Raw genomic sequence first — 17,723 nt, forward strand, 5'->3', positions numbered from 1 at the left:
CCTCACCATTCGACTCACTCTGGCTATAGGAGGTAACTGAAAATGACATGAGTAGTTTAATATCTATCTTGCAGAAAAGTAAATGAACAAAACAAAACTGAAAGAAATAAACAGTGTTGGAACTAGAGCTTAAGAAAATAAATCAGCAGAAGGACAAGATAATTTCATGTCATTAGTCATTAAAAAGCTATGTGCAATTGCCCGGGCTGTCTATTAGAACCTGAAAGAAAAACACTGATCAGTTAACAGTCATTAGAAAGCATAAAAGAAACTATGGACAGCAATCAACATGAATACCATAAGCAGTGTAATATGTACAAGCAAATGATTATGGCATCAGGAACGTAAAGGAAGAAAGCATGAAACTATACAGTAATTACAGAACCTTTTTGTACAGGGGCCCTCTGCAACCTCGGCCAATCAGCAATCAATCACAAATTGAACTTAAAACAACTGTCTTCTTATGTATTAAAATGCAATCATAGCATAAGGATTAAGTCACGGCACAGTGGGCTCATAAAACAGTCGAAATTACATACAAAAAGCTAGCTAATATGCGTATGATAATGCGTTATTTATAACTGAGGATGATACAACTACTTCCTAAAATCTACGCTGATAAACAGACATGTGAATAACCACGTCCAGAAATCTAGCGTGATGGTAGCTGTGACAATTAAATCCAAGGGGGGTGGCTATTAGATTTGGTTCATGGAGCAGTCCACAGGTGTTAGCACGCCTCCTGAGATTGAGGAATTTGCCACGCAAGTCTTCACGTGGTGAAAAACAGAGTTCTGCCACTGTAAAACTCTTAGGTTGACCACCACTTTGACTATCCTTGACCATGGCCTTTTGTGAGGGATTCGGCTAAACCAAGGGGACATGTTCCATGTCCACATCATTTGCAGCTTGCCCATGTGGCCGCATTCTCCAGTAGACACCTGTAACGTAGAATTCAACAAAAAGGTTGCGGAAAGTTGAGCTGGTTGCGGAAAGTTGAGCTGGCTGCGGAAAGTGACAAGATTCCGCAGCTGATTGAGCAAAAATCTAAATCAAACAGCAGTCACAAGACATAGTTAGGAAACTATTTTATATGCTCTTTTTAAACTAATATGCAATGATTTGACAGCTTGGTGGTTCAAGTAACTAGAAAAAAGGCTAAAAAGGTGTGTAGGGAAGATGCAAGTTTGGGACTCAACACTTAGTAAGAGTGAGATTTACTATGTAATTTGCACAGTTAATTGCTTCTACCCAAAAATTAAGACTAATTCCTTTAGATTGAAGCATGCAATTAGCCATTTCCTTTATGGTGTGATTCTTCCTTTTAGCTACACCATTTTTTTGTGGAGTATATGGAACATTATGTTGCATTTGAATTCCATGCTCAGTGCAAAAATTGATGAATTTGTTGTTAACATATTCTTCTCCATTATCAAATCTTAGCTAAAGAATTTCATGTCCAGATTAGAAAGGTCTTAAAGGCCAAGAACATGTTAAATACTTCACCCTTGAGTTTAAAGAAGTATACCCAAGTGCATATGGAGAAATTACCAATGAAAGTTAAGAAATACTTGTAGCCAGAGAATGAAACAACTAGAAGTGGACCACATAAATCAATATGCACAAGTTGTAAAGGGGCTGAGGCATGGAAGAGGCACATTTTTCAAGACCATCCTAATGATGTTTTCCGATTACATATCTGGTACAAACACCATCTCTACAAGATACCATAGGAAGACCTGTCACCATATTTTCTTTACATAGATTTTGAAGGGAGCGATAGTTTAAGTGACCAAATCGCTCATGCCAAAGTTTTCTCACTTCATCATTATGAGAAACAAATACCAAGGAAATATTTGATGACCCAAAGTTGTTAAACTTATACAACCTTGTAGAATAATCAACAATGCCAATAGCTAAAATCTATCTAGGATCTCTTAGGTCCTTAATTACAACATCATGAGGTGAAAATTCAATGCTTTTACCTTCACCTGAATGAGTTATCTAATATACAGAAAGAAAGTTGTAGGGTAAGGTTGGAACACATAATACATCATTAAATTGACAATTGTCTAGATGAAAAGTTCCAGTCCATACAACACTAAGATATCTATCATCCCAAACATATATATTTTTGGTGTTACAATCATTTAAAAAACATGGCTTTAATTTTTCCATGTGATAAGAAGCTCCAGAATCAATGAGACACTCATGAGAATGAGAAGAAGAAGATACATTTAGTGCATAACCAGACTGAGATTCTTGACACCCACATGCAGAAAGTGTTATACCTGAAGATGAATTTGAAGTTGAAGAGTGCTCCAAATGGATGTTATGCTTCTTCATTGTTGCTTCCAAGGCTTCCATCTTCTTAAAGCATTTGGATTCAAAGTAGTCATCTCGATTACAAAAGTTGCAATGTCTATCAATCTTCTTCCCTTTGTTTTTATTTGCCTTATCATTTTGTTGAATTGATTTTTCACTTTAAGACCGAAATTGCTTAGGACCCTTGTTTGGTTTAAGACCATTATTTTTAGGATACTGCTTCTTAGGATTCTTTGAATTTTTTTTTTTTTTTAGGGGGCTAAGGATTTTTTAGAAGGGTTTCCAAGATTAAGAAGACCAATATGTAAGAGTTTTTCTTGTTCTCTTATTAAAGAATCACAAAAGGCAACAAAATAGGGGGAATTGTAGTCTTTTCCTTAAGAAATGAAGGCTTCTCTAGTAGAATGGAAGGTGGAAAAAAACACAGAGTAGGCTAGTCCCAACTTAGTAAGAATGGAATATATAAGGTTACCATATACTTTCTTAACCTTAACACCTTCCAAGAGAGTCTAAGGGTCTTGAAATTGGACAAAAAATATTCAATGGAAGAAATATTATTAGTGTCCAACGTAAGGAACTCATTTTCCAGTTAATGGGATCTAATTTCATTTTAAATTCCAAAAACTTTATTGAGTTGTTTCTTTGCTTCATTAGGGGTATCGAGCTCTATGATATGGAATCTAAGGTCTGGAGAAATAGACATCCCTATAAACCCACATGCTTGATCTTACCTATTTTCCCATTTGGCTACCTTATCTTCATCTTTACGTTTAGTTTCTTGGCCTAAGGCTATTCTGTAAAGACCTTTACTTCTAAGTAAATCCACAATGTAGGACCACCATTGGAAGTAGTTAGTGCTGGCAATAATAACTTGGAATATTCTTTCCATTTTAACAGAAACTGAAGCTATAGATGCTGAAACTAAGTATTCCAATGGAAATATCTCGAAAAATTCGACTCATTAAAAAAAACGGCTCTGAAAACGACTTCTGGATGAAGAAGTTATGGCTTTTTGAAGAAAATTTATTGAAGATGCCGACAAAATGCGTGAATCAGTGGAAGTGAATGATAATGTTATATTTAAAAAAAAAAATCCCCCCCCCCCCCCCGCTGCCCCCCTCTCCAAACTTAATCTAATTAGTTCCCTTTAAAAAGAAATTATGTGACCCACTTTTAGAAATAATTGAAAGTCACTTTTACAATGTTACTTTATGAGCTACCCACTAAATTGTAACTTAAATAAAAGATAAGGAGACTTTAGAATTATAAGTGACTCACTTTTTATAATGGGTGAGAACACTTTTACATAAAGTAACTTTAAAACATAAGATACATGTGCTTTTTGAAAAAGTAACTCAACAAAAAGAAAGACTTGAACTCAAGATTTTTATTCTCATAAAATAAATTTGGAGCAAGTGAGCTAGTTTAAAAGGTTAGTAATTTTTGGAAAATAGAGAGTTTTTTTAGTCACTGAAGCTTTGGGGTGCGTGCTTACCTGAAAAAATCTCTTTTCCTACAAAACAAAAAACTACACAACCCACTACGAACATACGAAAAAAACCAAACCTTATGCCTTGAAACTAGATTTCACCAGAAACTAAATATTTTCCTCAATGTTTTTGATTTTCCGAGATCAGACTAAAGCCCGACAGAAAATAGCATACACATGAGAAAAATCCTTCCGTTCTGAGATCACACAGAGTTGCAGACAAAGAGAATACACAGAAATGAAAGGTATAGATCCGGTAATAGATAACGGAGAGATAAATAAACTGAAATAAACCGAGAGATGAATAATGAAAGCTGCAAATAAAGACTGTATACCTCCAAATCTTAAAAATGATGTAGCTAGGGCTACCGAAATCCTTTACATGTGAAATGAAAGGGGTTCCTCACTGGAACAAATGATCCTAACATAATAGAGCAGTCCTCTCGGCCTGAAAGCAATCGGAAATAGTAGATCTAGGAAATCACAGTCGGATGCAATTGTATCGTCTTTCGATTTGGATCACAAATAGATGTGACTCTCAAATAGCTCTGGTACCATGTAGGAATATACAGGGTAAGTTCCTTAGATAGAACACCAAAGTAAACCTCTCACAAACAAATCACATATCAATACACTAGTATTCTTGAAGTGGTTAAAACCCTCAAAGAGGGAAACAATCCACGACCTAAGCCAACACAGCCACTTCAGGAAATTTATTAATAAAAGAAAGAAAATTTACATAAGCTTATCTCATGAATGGTCACCTTACATATGACCCTCCATGCTCTTTAAATAGAGATCATGGACCAATCAAGTGTTAAGCCACGGATCAAGTGTCGGTAATACCGAGGAAAGAATGAATTGTCATATCACTTCATGTCTAGAACATATCGTGACCGTCGGATTGTAAGTTACAAAAGTACATAGTAAAGAAACACACTTTACCTAACTCTACAATAGACCAAGTTATACTTAACTATTTCCTATGTGTCGGAATATCCTAACAGGAAGTGTCGGTGGCAGGAAGGGTAATTCAGGAATGTGCTTCAGTTTGGGCTTTGATATGATATCTTGGGTGAGCAGGAAGAAAAAATATGGCACATTCAACACTATGGAAGTAGAGTATATTAGATTTAGTGAAGCTTGTAGTAAATCAATGTGGCTTTGAAATTTTTTCGTAGTATTTTTTAACTAGGAGCTGGAACCAACTGTGATATATTGTGACAATCAAAGTTTTGTGAAGCTTTGAAAGAATGGTGTGTTCCATGACAGGTCGAGGCACATCAAAATCAAGTACCACTACATCCATGAAATGGTGAATAAGAGAGAAGTAATACTCGATTTAATCCTCACTGACAAGCAAAAAATTGATATTTCTACAAAGGCTCTATCGAGAAAGAAGTTCATATACTTTAGGGACAAGTTGGGGCTTGCAGAGGTTACCATATTATCACCTAAAATATGATCACCTAACCATTTTCCACTAGGATGATTGAAATACACCATCTAGTATGGGTTTTACACATAAAACCCACATTCACCTTAGGAAATAATCTAGAGAACCACTTTTCCTAAATTATTTTGGTTTACCCACTTGAAAATAACCTAGAAATTCACTTAAATAATTTCATGTTATTTTCATATTTACCCATTTAGTGAAAATAATTAAAAATATTTTCATGCATCTATAGGAATAATTAAATAAATCATTATTTATTTTATTATTCCCTAATCATTTAATTTATCTCCCTTGAAATAATTATTAAATCAATATTTACTAATTATTTATTACCCCTTTTGGTTATACCACTCAAGAATAATTAAATAAATCATTATTTATTTATCATTCCTTAATTATTTAAATTCTCTACCATGAGATAATTATTTAATCATTATTTAATAACTATCTCTAACTCATTTTGACTGTATTTCCTTAAAGTAATTAATAAATCTTTTATTTATTCGTTAATTACTTTAACAAATTTTCTTTATTAACTCAATAAATCATTGTAATTTGAAATAGTCCACTAAATAAATATTTTTTACCATTTCAAGAATCTTTTCCTCTCTAGTGGCTAGATCTTGATCTAGCCTAATAATTTTTTATTATTTCTCTAGATATAGATCTATCTTAGCATTATATTATAATTAGAAGACGCTTTTAATTTTTTATTATTTCTCTAGATATAGATCTATCTTAGCATTTTATTATAATTAGAAGACACTTTTCCTCATTCTCTACACATGACCATTTCATCATGGTCACTATAATCCTACATCATTTGAGCTCCCATTTTGAGTTCATCCTTTCACTCTGTTTTTGCTCACAACAAATAGTGAGAGAGAGAGACCCACTGCTGAAGCGAAAGGAATAAAACAACCCATCCCATGGAGGGGGCTGATCTTGACCTAAGGCTACATTCTTCTCCATCAAGTGTATCCTTCCATTTTATATAATAAACATATATGCATGTCCATTGGGTAACATTGTATTGTTTTCTCTTTACATTTTCAATTTTTGTCTTCAAGTTTTTGCAAGTTTTTATATAATTAATTTTTACAAATCTTAAATTGGAAGTTGAAGACTACATAATTTACCTATTTTTTGGGTTGTTAGGGATAATCATCACCAATAGCTAAAGTGGGGATTTTTGGTAAAATTTCTAGGAATATTGATACTAACATACCGCTCGTGTTAGGAGGGAGTGTTGATAGGATAACATCATGGGAAATCATTCTCCCTATGTTAAAGATGTTGAGTAGGTTGAGAGAATGGTCAAACAGAGGACAGTCATTCTCCATGTGTCAAAGTTGGGGAGAATGGTCATAGAGGCCCATGATCACTCAGTTGAGTGTGTGGCTTTCAACATCAAGCTCAGACTCTCCAAATTGGATGAGGAGCTCATTTACCATCAGGCCCAGTTGTTGATGTAGAGTGTGGCCTTTGGAGTTTCACCATGAGTCAAAGAGTTTGACTAGGACGGTGAAGCAAGAATAGTCTAGGTCAGGAGTACTAACCAAGATTATGGGTCAATGGTACTAACTAGATATATGATGACTAATTGATGCTAAATGTTATGTCAGGTATCAAGAGAAACAACTAGGATTATGGGTCAGTGGTACTGCCCAATTGTGGAAAGTAGTTGATGTTGATGTCAGAGGTTCTCACTGGATGATGTTGATGATTTATCTTATGTCAGAGATGCTAGCAAGGTTGAGGATGAATTTTTATAACATTTTCATGGAGAAAATTTTCAACTTGGTAGAATCTAAGGTAATAATTATAAATACCTCCCTACTTAAGAGGGACTGTTGAATTTTGTAACTATGGTCAATCTTCATAATGTATAGTTTGTCCCTTGATGGATTTATATTGATTATTCTAAAACATGTTCTTCATGCTAGATTCAAAATAAATAAATAAATTGTGTCAAGTCCAATTGAAATTTTTAAAAGAAGAAAATTAAAATTTCAAAATTAATTTTTTTTCTCCAAAATAGTTAAGTTGGCCTCCCTCCAAGTAAAATCGGCCCAGGAAAAAGACACACCCATTCGACCTCGCAGAACACTATATAAATAAAATTTGACCTCTTCTACAAAGAAGCAATTCGATCTCTCTCAAGAAAGAATCTTCTCGACATCTAAGCAAAGGACAAAAATGACAAGGAGAAACAAAAAGAATGACAAACACTACTCTTTTTCTCTATCTAGATGGAATGTGTGCAAGTCTTCTCTCTCTCTAGTTCACATCATTTTCTAGGCAGTTGTAGTTCCAGGGAAAATAATTTATGGGAAAGTTGCAGGGCCGAAATTCTAGAATTCTTAGTAGTCCTGGGAGGCCAAAATTTGGCCTAGGACAGATCAAAAGGAAGATTTGTTGAATCAAATTGAAGGCTTGACTTGGACGGTTTTGACCAAATTTTATGATAGATTTGTTGAAGGTCAGTTTGACCTAGTTGTTGACTAGAGTTAGAGGTGTGTCTCTTGTTGAAAAGAAGAATTTATTTATTGAAAAGGTGGTTGGGTTTTTCCCCTTAGTGGGTTTTCCTAGGTTAAATATTTTGCTCTCTTTATGCATTATGATCTCTAATATTCTACTATTTTTATATGGTTGAATTTCTAAAGTATAATTTCTTAGTGATATACATGAAAAGTTAAAATAAGATCAACATCATTAGAAGTAATTATCAGTTTTCAGAAATGTTATGCTCGTATCTATTGCACTTGAAAAATCAACATTTTAAATATTCATATTAGTAGATGATGTTAAATATTGGATGTCTACATTGGTTATAATATAAAACTTTGGTTTAGGACTTTTCACTTGCTTGAAAAAAAGAAATAAGAAATGACTCTTTGTTTGATAGAGGCAGAACACTAAGGAATTGTTAATGTAGGTCAAGAAGTTTTTTGGATTTATTAATTGTCCATATATTTTTGTTTTGGTTAGGATCATCATACAAATATTTTGTTTGATAATTAGAGTTTTATACACTTTACACACAATCCAATTGGGCACAAACATACCAAACACATTGAGGTCCATAAGTACTACAAAATTTGTCATTCAATAGATCAATTCACTAATCCACTCATTAAATCAGATATCCTTCAATGTTTTAACTTTCTAAGAGTGGAGGAAGTTGACATTGCAAAGGATATTAATTTCACCAATCAAATATTGGCTATGCAATTTTTTATAAATCACTACCCACAATTAAAGGCAAACCATTGCATTTAAGAAGCACCTCTTTGTTCCTTCCAAAGTGATTTAGCTTATAATGATGATATGTTGATCTTAGAGGGGAAATAGTTGCTACAAAGTCCCATGGCCAAAAGGAAATCATTATACATGAAAAGTTGGTAATGTTGTTGAAGGATAGAATTTCCCATATACCATACCAATTTGGCATAAGAAGTAAGATATCAATGTAAATCCAAACTAATACTAACAAAAAAAATGTCACAATATTGGTGGTCGAGTCATAAGGAGAAAAATCATTTTCTTTAATCTTTTAGCCTCCAAATAAAAGAAAAAGGTAAGCATTATGATTTTCCTAGATCCTAAGTAGATCATCAATTTCATTCATTATATTATTTTCCCTAAATATCAAATACACTATAAAATCGACTAAGTTTTAAAAACAAAACTAAAGAATCACCTACATCCAAATGTTTCATACTTTAACTATTTTTAGACCCATATCTAAACCCATCTTCTAGAATCATATGTTTTGACCCCATGATGCCATAAGTAACTCTTGTTCTCCATGCAACTTGATAATGCAATGTGTTAGTTGTTGTGTGTACTTTCAAAATTATAAAAGAAAATATTAGTTTCCTTATTACTAATAGTACTGAAGTGGTAACTTTGTGGTTTAATAATAAATGTGGAAATCGATGGTGATGAATTCTTTACCATTAGCATGAATAATAACTACATGATTTAAACAGTAAAAAAATTGTTGACTAAAAATTAAGCGTATATATGCTTATACTAGCTCTAACAGAGGTTGTCTCATTTCGTTTTTGTTTTCCAGGACATGATTATACTAAAGTTGCTAAAGGACTTCATTTGAAGCATCCAGTATATCAATCTACTTAGGACTGTTAATTTAGGAGTCTTCATGGGAAGTTATGGTTCCAAAACTATTATAGTCTTTAATACCTTTGCTTGAAGATGTGAGGACGAGAATGAGAGTTGGGATGCTTAGAGGAGGTTTCTTAAATCCATAAAAATCCTTTTAAGGGGCATTGTGGGGTGACACATTAATATTGATATGGAAATCCCTAAATAAATACCCATATTCATGACATTTTCTACATCTAAATGGAATATGATCCTAGTAAAGGGATTTCTTTTGCACAGATTCATGGTAAGAGATATCAATAGAGGAAGGAAGGAGTTGAGAAACATTCATGTACACACAAGTCAAAGAATAGGAGGTGTACCTTCCTTTCTTAGTGGCTTCATGAACTCGCACAAAGGGACACACAACATTTCTTATTCCTTTGAGAGTTTCTTCTTCCAAGAATTCTTTTGAAGATAGAAAATTTTAGAACTACATTGAAGCCATAAGAAATTACTCTGTTTCTGGGCTAATGTGCTACATCTAGAATCAAAGGTAAAGACTAGAGAAATTGAGAAAATAAGACATATTCTTAAAAATATGAGTTTTGTCTTCTAGATTAGAAAATATCACTATAAAGAAACCCTTTATTCCTAATTTAAGATCGATATGACCTTTGGGCTTCCATTCTTTCTAGATCCACCACATCAAGGTCCTTTTAGTGGGTTGGATTCCCATGAACTTGTCGATGAGGAAATGATTGTGCATAAAGTGAATATATTCTCCAATGAGGTTAGATTTTATTTCATATTTTAGGTGAATCACAACCTTTGACAGACAACATTTAGGTTATCGATACAAATCTCAGCAAATATTTGCTCTAAATCGATCCCTCTAGGAGCCTAAGTAGATCATCAATTTGATTCATTATATGATTTACCCTAAATATCTAATACACTATAAAATCGACTAAGTTTTAGAAAGAGAACTAAAGAAACACCTACATCTAATTTTTTCATACTTTATCTATTTTTAGGCCTAGATGTAACCCCGACTTCTAGGATCGTATGCTTTGACCCCATGTTGTCATAAGTAATTCTTGTTCTCCATGCAACTTGATAATGCAATGATTAGCTATCGTGTGAAATTTTAAGTTAATATAAGAAAATCTTAGTTTCGTTATGACTGATAGTACTGAAGTGGAAACTTTGTGGTTTAATAATAAATTTAGAAATCAATGTTGATGAAGTATTTACCATTTGCATGAATAATAATTCCATGATTTAAATAGTGAAAAATATGTTGATTGGAAATTGAACCTATATATGATTCTACTAGATCTAACAACAGTTGTCCCATATTTTTTTTGTTTTCCATGGCATGATTAGACTAAAGTTTCTAAAGGGATTCATTTGAAGAATCCACTATATCAATATACTTAGAGCTATCAATTTAGTGTTGGCATTGAGGTCAACAAGATCTTCGTGTTGCTAGTCAGATGCATGTGTGATGAGTGCTTCGTGATGGTATTATTAGTTGGCATTGATGTCAACATACATGTGACTAGACCTAATGGAGATGATGTTATGGTTGTTGACGAGATGGCTTCCAAACATGTTGCGTTGGTTGGATATGATATTGTTATAGGTGGTTGGAGTGCTTCTTTAGATGTTGCATATGTCTCTTTGTGTCTCGGAGACATTGCATGTGTGTTGCTACATGAGTGAGATATGGTTTCTTGTGTTGGAGGTGCTTCTATCAGTGATGGAGGTAGTTGTATGCATTGATGCTTCTGATGAAGGAGCTGGTGATGCTGCTGCAGATGTTGTATATGTTGCTAGAAGTGTTAGATATGTTTTGGTTGCTACATGAGGAGTTGGAGGTATTGGTCTTGTTTTTGAGATTGAAAGAATAGGTGTTGCATGTTTGTGATTTGTTCTTAGCCTATTTCATCATTTATAGACATGTTGCATATGCTTGGAGGAGTGTTCAAACATTGGAGAAGATGATGGAACAAGTTATAGAGGTTTAAAGGATAGAGGTTGATGATTTTACTCAACTTTATCCTTAGTCACATGCATAGAAGCCTATGGGAGCGGTTGGAAGGCTTTAGTCACATGGATGCAATCCTATGGGAGCGGTTATAACCCCATTCGATTTCATTTTGTGTCAAGGGTGTGACTAAAGGATTTCTTGAGATTTACTCTACATTTTGCGCATTTTTGAGCTAATTTCTTGTTTATGGTTACATCCTTGATCAAAACTTTTCAGTTTATGGCTAGAAACATTTGTGGGGCCTCCACAACTTGATCGTGGTGAGCTTCAACAGATGGTAATCCATAGATCCCTAAGATAAATAGTTTCATGTCTGATAGTGTCACCATACTGTGAAATAATTCAAATCTTCTGGCTCATAGGAGTGAGTTGATCAATGTATAATTTGTCCATAACATAATAAAATATTAAGCAGCGTGGCAACAGGGTGGTTTTTTTCATGGGATGGGGTTTCCACCAGAAACACTTGTGTCAAAGTGTTAATTTATTATGTGCTTTCATGTTTATTGTTGGTGCTCTAATCTATTGTTGTGTGTTTCAGTTTATGCATACTTAAAGATTTAATTAATTCGAGAAAAATTTTAAAAGTGCCGCACTATTTATTCACCCCCACCCTCTCGGTAGTGATCTAGTTTCCAACAACTAGTATTAGAGCAGGCCTCTCATTTGCATCTTGATCGTTGGAGAGTGGATCTTGGAGATTTTGGCAGAATTTTGGCAATTTTTCTGAAATGGACTAGCAAGGTATTACGGTACTTCATGAAGGTAAAATTGCAACTTGGAGAGTGAATTTGGATTCGTATTTTTTATCCGTTGATGAAGATATTTTTCTATCAGTTGAATATGGTGTTAACGATGTATCTAACGATTTGGCTAAAAGGATAATTTTAAGTAGCATTTGAAAATATGATAGCATGCATGTGATGCATTGTGAGACTACCAAAGAGATGTTGGATAGGTTATAGAATTTGTATCTTGGAGGTAAATTGCATTTTTCATCAATGAATAAAAATGCAAAGGATTCTATGTTTATTGTAGTAACAAATCAATCCTCCTCACAAGAAAATGATGGCATGAGTGATAATAGTGAGGAATCAAGAAACCGCAACAAAAATGATGAGTAATCCAAGATAATGGAACTTGAAGCAGAAATTCAAGATTGAAGGTTGAATTAATTTCTGCAAAAGAAGAAGTAGAGAGGCTCAAAACTAGTGCTCAAGCATCTACAAGAAAATAAAAAATTGTTCGAGCACCTTGTTGAAGAAAAAATATTAAGATACATGAGCCATGAAAGAAGCATCACAAAAAGTGAGTAAGGTCTAAGAAAAAGAATAGGATTGGAAACTGTTATAATTGTGGAGTTCGTGAACACATAACAACAAGTTGTAGAAATGGAGAGATCAATCTATCTCATCAAAAGGATCAGCCAAAGGAAAAGCTACATCAAGCATGCATGCAAAGAAGATCTCCATCCATAAGGTATAATAGTCCATTTTATGCTTATTGTTTCTCATTTAATGATTTTGGCCATAGGGCTATTGATTGCAAGACATATTTAAGGCATAGAAATCATTCAAATAGAAGAAATCAGCCTATTCCTCTATTCCTTGGTCACATTAGATATTTTTTATATGACAATGTTGGCCATAAGGCCAAGGATTGCAAGTTTCCTATGTGTTTTAGGGGATCCTTCCAGAGAGAGGAGAATATGCAAGGCTGTTATAGACATTTTTGGGCACTACAACCCCAAGCATGAAATGTCCATAAACCAAGGGCTCCTAAGTCCCTAAAAGTTTTGTTCTAACCCCTAAAGAAACAAGGTCAACTGATTACATCTTCTCCCAGAAGTTCTCCATGAAAAACTGCTCAGAACTGGTCAAAACAGGATCGTTTCAGCTGCTCCATAGGCAAAGTGTGTTGCATCTCACCTAAATACACTGTGTGGGTGCGTTGCATTTCAAAAAGCCCTTCTATGGGGTGCGATGGGAGAGAAGTGAAAAATGGTAGTGTCATTTCGCGAGGTGGAGAGGCATGGAAACTTCCAGAAACTTCTCTTGTGACACTTGCCTCTCTGAATTCGACCAAGGATGAGTAAGAGATCATCAATCTCCAAGTGGAAGCAAGAACTATCAGAGGGAAGACACTAATCAAATCACAAGCTGACTCATCTCTCTTACAGATATCTATATATGGATCCCTCATCCCAAAGATCCAGAGGCTGGAATTTTGCATATTGTAAAGAATTGTTGTTGGTTTCTTGAGACAACATTAGATTGTTGGGTGATCTAAGCTTTGTATGAGGTGAAGAGGGGCTTCCTTGCTGAGAGGATGATGCTGGGTCAAAACAACTAGTTGTAACTCCCTTAGCTCTTTCTTCTTTATCAATAAAAGCTATTCAAGTTTTCCTCCATACTCTTGTGTCATTTATGTTTTATGCATTTGTATGGTCAATTTACATCTGATCCTAGATTGTTTATGATTATAGATCCATGTTCTTGTATAGTGCTATGCTACTGTGATCTTACAGGTACTCTGTGAAGCTGGGCGTACAAGGGAGCAAGTAGCGAAAGACTATCAAAAGAGAGAGGAATCGCACTAGGAGATTAGCGCAAGACAGAGGTTGGTCTTCTTTGTTCTTCTCCCATCTATATTTCATAAAGGAAAAATGAAAGTAGCTTTACTTTGTTTGTTTCTAAGGTAGCTACCACACCTTAGTGGGATAAGCAGTTCTGTGTAGACACTTTTCCCTGTAACAAAATGGCGACTCCGCTGGGGATGAATTAGTTTGTTTGTTTATCTTCCTTGTTGTCTATTTTATAAACTTACATATGGAGCCTGAAGTCGAGCCAGGTAGCTTTCAAACTGCATTTGCTATTCAAATGCAAAGTAGATAAATTCCGCTTCAATCAATCTCTAGGATTTGTTTATAACTTAAACAACTAATTCACAAACTCTCTGATTGCTCCTTGTGGTAGCTCTTAGAACCTCCTTAGATCTACCCTTGATTGTTGCATTACTGATTACCATTTGCTCAGCCAAAGCCCATGAACTGAACTGCAAACTGTGACCCGGAACCCAAGCAAAGTCTCGTCTCTGGTCTAGCACAGGTACTGTTCTGTGAATCTGAAATTCAGCACACTTCTCGAGTGTAGTAGGTGCGCTGCATTTCAAATTCCCTGTGTTACAGGTGCGCTAATCAGACTAGGCATTGTTTAGTTTTGGTTTCTGTGATTCATTCCTTCCAGATCTATTCATGAATTTTGCTGCCTGTAATTAGTATATCTCTGTTTGAAACCCCTTTTGCTTGCTGTTATTCCGCCTCCGTTGTACAAAAGAAATGTAAATGTTTTTGCGTATTTGTTGAGTCATTTTCAGTTCTCCTTTGCAAAAAGTAACATAATCGTACTGTCGTCCTTTGATTTGAAAGTATCGCAAGTGTCGTTTTCAGTCATAGGAAAGAGTTTGGTTGCTGTAGATAGTCGATTATCCTGTTACTATTGTATTTGGTCTGAATTTGTAATTTTTCTAGTGTCGAAAGCAAGTATTCATTTCCGAATCGTAAAGTGTTGTGATTGTCTCCATTTCTGATTTCGAAAAGAAACTTGTTAGTAATTGTCGCTTGAAAAGTAATTCAGATTTGTGCATTAGCTTTCTTTTTACCATTCACATACTAAGAAAGCCGAAAACAAATACATGCATGTGCATTTGCATTTAGACTGTTTGATTGGTTTGATTTAGGACTGTGCATTTAGTGTGTGCTCTTTGCTCTTTGTGAAAGAATACTGTCTCTCTTTCCTTAGTAGCTAGGATTTTCATTGCACAAAGAAGATAAAAGACTGTTTATCATCTTAGATTGCATTTTAGGAATTATACATCTACATCTCGCGATGAACCTGAAAGGAAAATTTCTTAAACAAGATCAACTATAAAATAAATTCAATGAATCTAACAACGCTTTGGAACCTAATGCACAACATTTAGAAGTCTAGGCTAGGACGTATTCCGGCGTCGTAAAGCCTGGTAACTGTTGTTCTCACTGATGGTTGGGTGATTCCTCCACTTTGAGACGATAAGTGCCAGTACGGACTTGTGCTCCCACGTACCGTCGAGTATATTTTGGGAGACCACAATAGGCTTAATCCTTTATCCATAGGAAGCCATGTCTGCCACCCTATTGATCGCAATGCACTGAACACAGCGTTCGGAAAGATTGACTGTCGTACCATAAAAAGTATTCTGCAGTTTTGCGATTCGTTTGGTAATCCCTCTACCTAGATTTCCAGAGCAGTCCCTTTCGTTCCTTTTCAGACTCCTTAACGGAAAAGGTCCATCTGAGCACTTGTCACTTCAGGCTCATTAAAAATCTAAGGCGACTAGAGTCATCTTTTGTTTTTTCTCGACTCTTAAAAATTGAAAACAACAAGTTGTGTCAAAGCATATAAAATTCATCTAATTCAGAAACATACTTCCCCTTGATTTTTAGTTGATCGAGTAATCCGCAATCGTGGAAGAAAGTCAATTGAAACCCCGTCGTTCGTGGAGGCTTACGAGTCAATCGTCTTTGTCTCCGGAATCGAAACAAGTACGGACAAAGCGAACTCGTTTAATCGGTTCCAAATCTCCTGGTAAAGTTAGAACAAGTGTTCCAACAACATCAAAGACTCTAGTTACTCCAAACATTTCTGGTATCCCTGCCTTTACAGAAGAACTTCAGCAGCCACAGAAGGACAGTAGTATTGATCCTAGTCTAAGGGTGAACACTTGTATCACTGAACCAGTTCCATCTACAACCAGTTCGGAGAGTGTTGCTCCCCAAACATCTGTCGCTGCAAATTCCATACCTTCTTCGGCACCAAAAATATTCTACGAACCTGAAGGTCTACCCCTTCCACCTGGTCTGATTTCTATAGAAGAGATTGTAGAAGATCCTCCAGCTAGTACTCCATCGCATTTTGGAGTCGAGATCACTCTGTATCCTTCTTCATCAGAAATTAGTCTACCGCCAGCGGAAGCTCCTGTAGAATCGCTAGGTAATCTTTTGGATCGACTAGAAATGTCTGAACAACCGTCAACATCTAGGACTGTGTCGTCTGACACAGCGATAGCAGAACTTCCTGCTATCACTCCAACAATGTTCGCCGGTATACCATCTGTCCCAACTAGCTCCCAATCGCTAGAAGGAGCCCACTCAAGGGCCATTTCGACGGTATGGTCTGTTCCAGTTTGTTCATCCGGAATAATATCCAGAAACTCTTATGTTGAGTCTCGACAAATTGATCCATTTGGAGGTGAATTTGGGCAGTCCGACCCTCAAGGGAAAACCATTCCCTTAAGTACCGGATTACCACCGTATGGGGGGCAGTATACCCTTTCATTATCCCCTCTGGGAGGATAGCCATACGAGAGTTCACAACAAAATTCGGGTTATGCTGGAATTATGTCAAGCGGTTGGGTATCGATACTACCTCAACAACCAAGAGTTGTATATTCGATGCAACAATGCTTACCTATGTCAAGTATACCAACTACGCCAGCTATTGTGACGGTGTCGCAAGTTCAAGCTCTACCTGTTGTATGCCAACCTCAGGTTTCTTAGGTTGTAATGCAACAGCCCCTTGACCCTACAACTCAACCACAATCACTGACTAGTGGAATGACACAGGTTCAAATGGGTACAATTACCCCTCATCTTCGTCAAACAGTTAGTATCGGGCAACATCACATGGTTTCACAACCATGGCTAGTGCAATACCAACAACCGCAGTTCCAACAAGTATACCAAGGTTCTGAGCAACAAAACTTTGCGAATAGTGGGCAACCGTATATTCAAAACGGTCAAAATCAACCATTTTACAATGGTCATGCCCACCAACCTTACCAAATTTACCAGCATCAAATGCATTATGTTGGTATGCAAAGACCAACTGCTCAGGAAATCCCATCTTATCCTGGGTATGCTTCACCTAACCTGAATCAACAGCTACTCTTCGTGGCGACTTTAGAGTTACCTGATTTAAATCGGTTAACGAACGATCCAATCGCTTACGCCCCTTGGTGGCAAGCGATTCCGCATAAACTTCCATCAGATATTCCTAAATTTAATGGAAATCTGTGTGAAGATCCGTCGAATCATGTGATGACCTTTCATCTGTGGTGTTCATCAAACACCCTAAACGATGATTCGATTATGCTTCGACTTTTTCAGAGGACGTTAACTAGTCCGGCAACAAAATGGTATATCGAATTGCCTAGAGCTTCATTTGACAACTTTAGTACCCTAGCCA

This window comes from Pinus tabuliformis, chromosome 6, assembly GCF_031772625.1.
Source record: "Pinus tabuliformis cultivar Carrire ecotype Pingquan chromosome 6, CPIR1, whole genome shotgun sequence".
Classification (NCBI taxonomy): Eukaryota; Viridiplantae; Streptophyta; class Pinopsida; order Pinales; family Pinaceae; genus Pinus; species Pinus tabuliformis.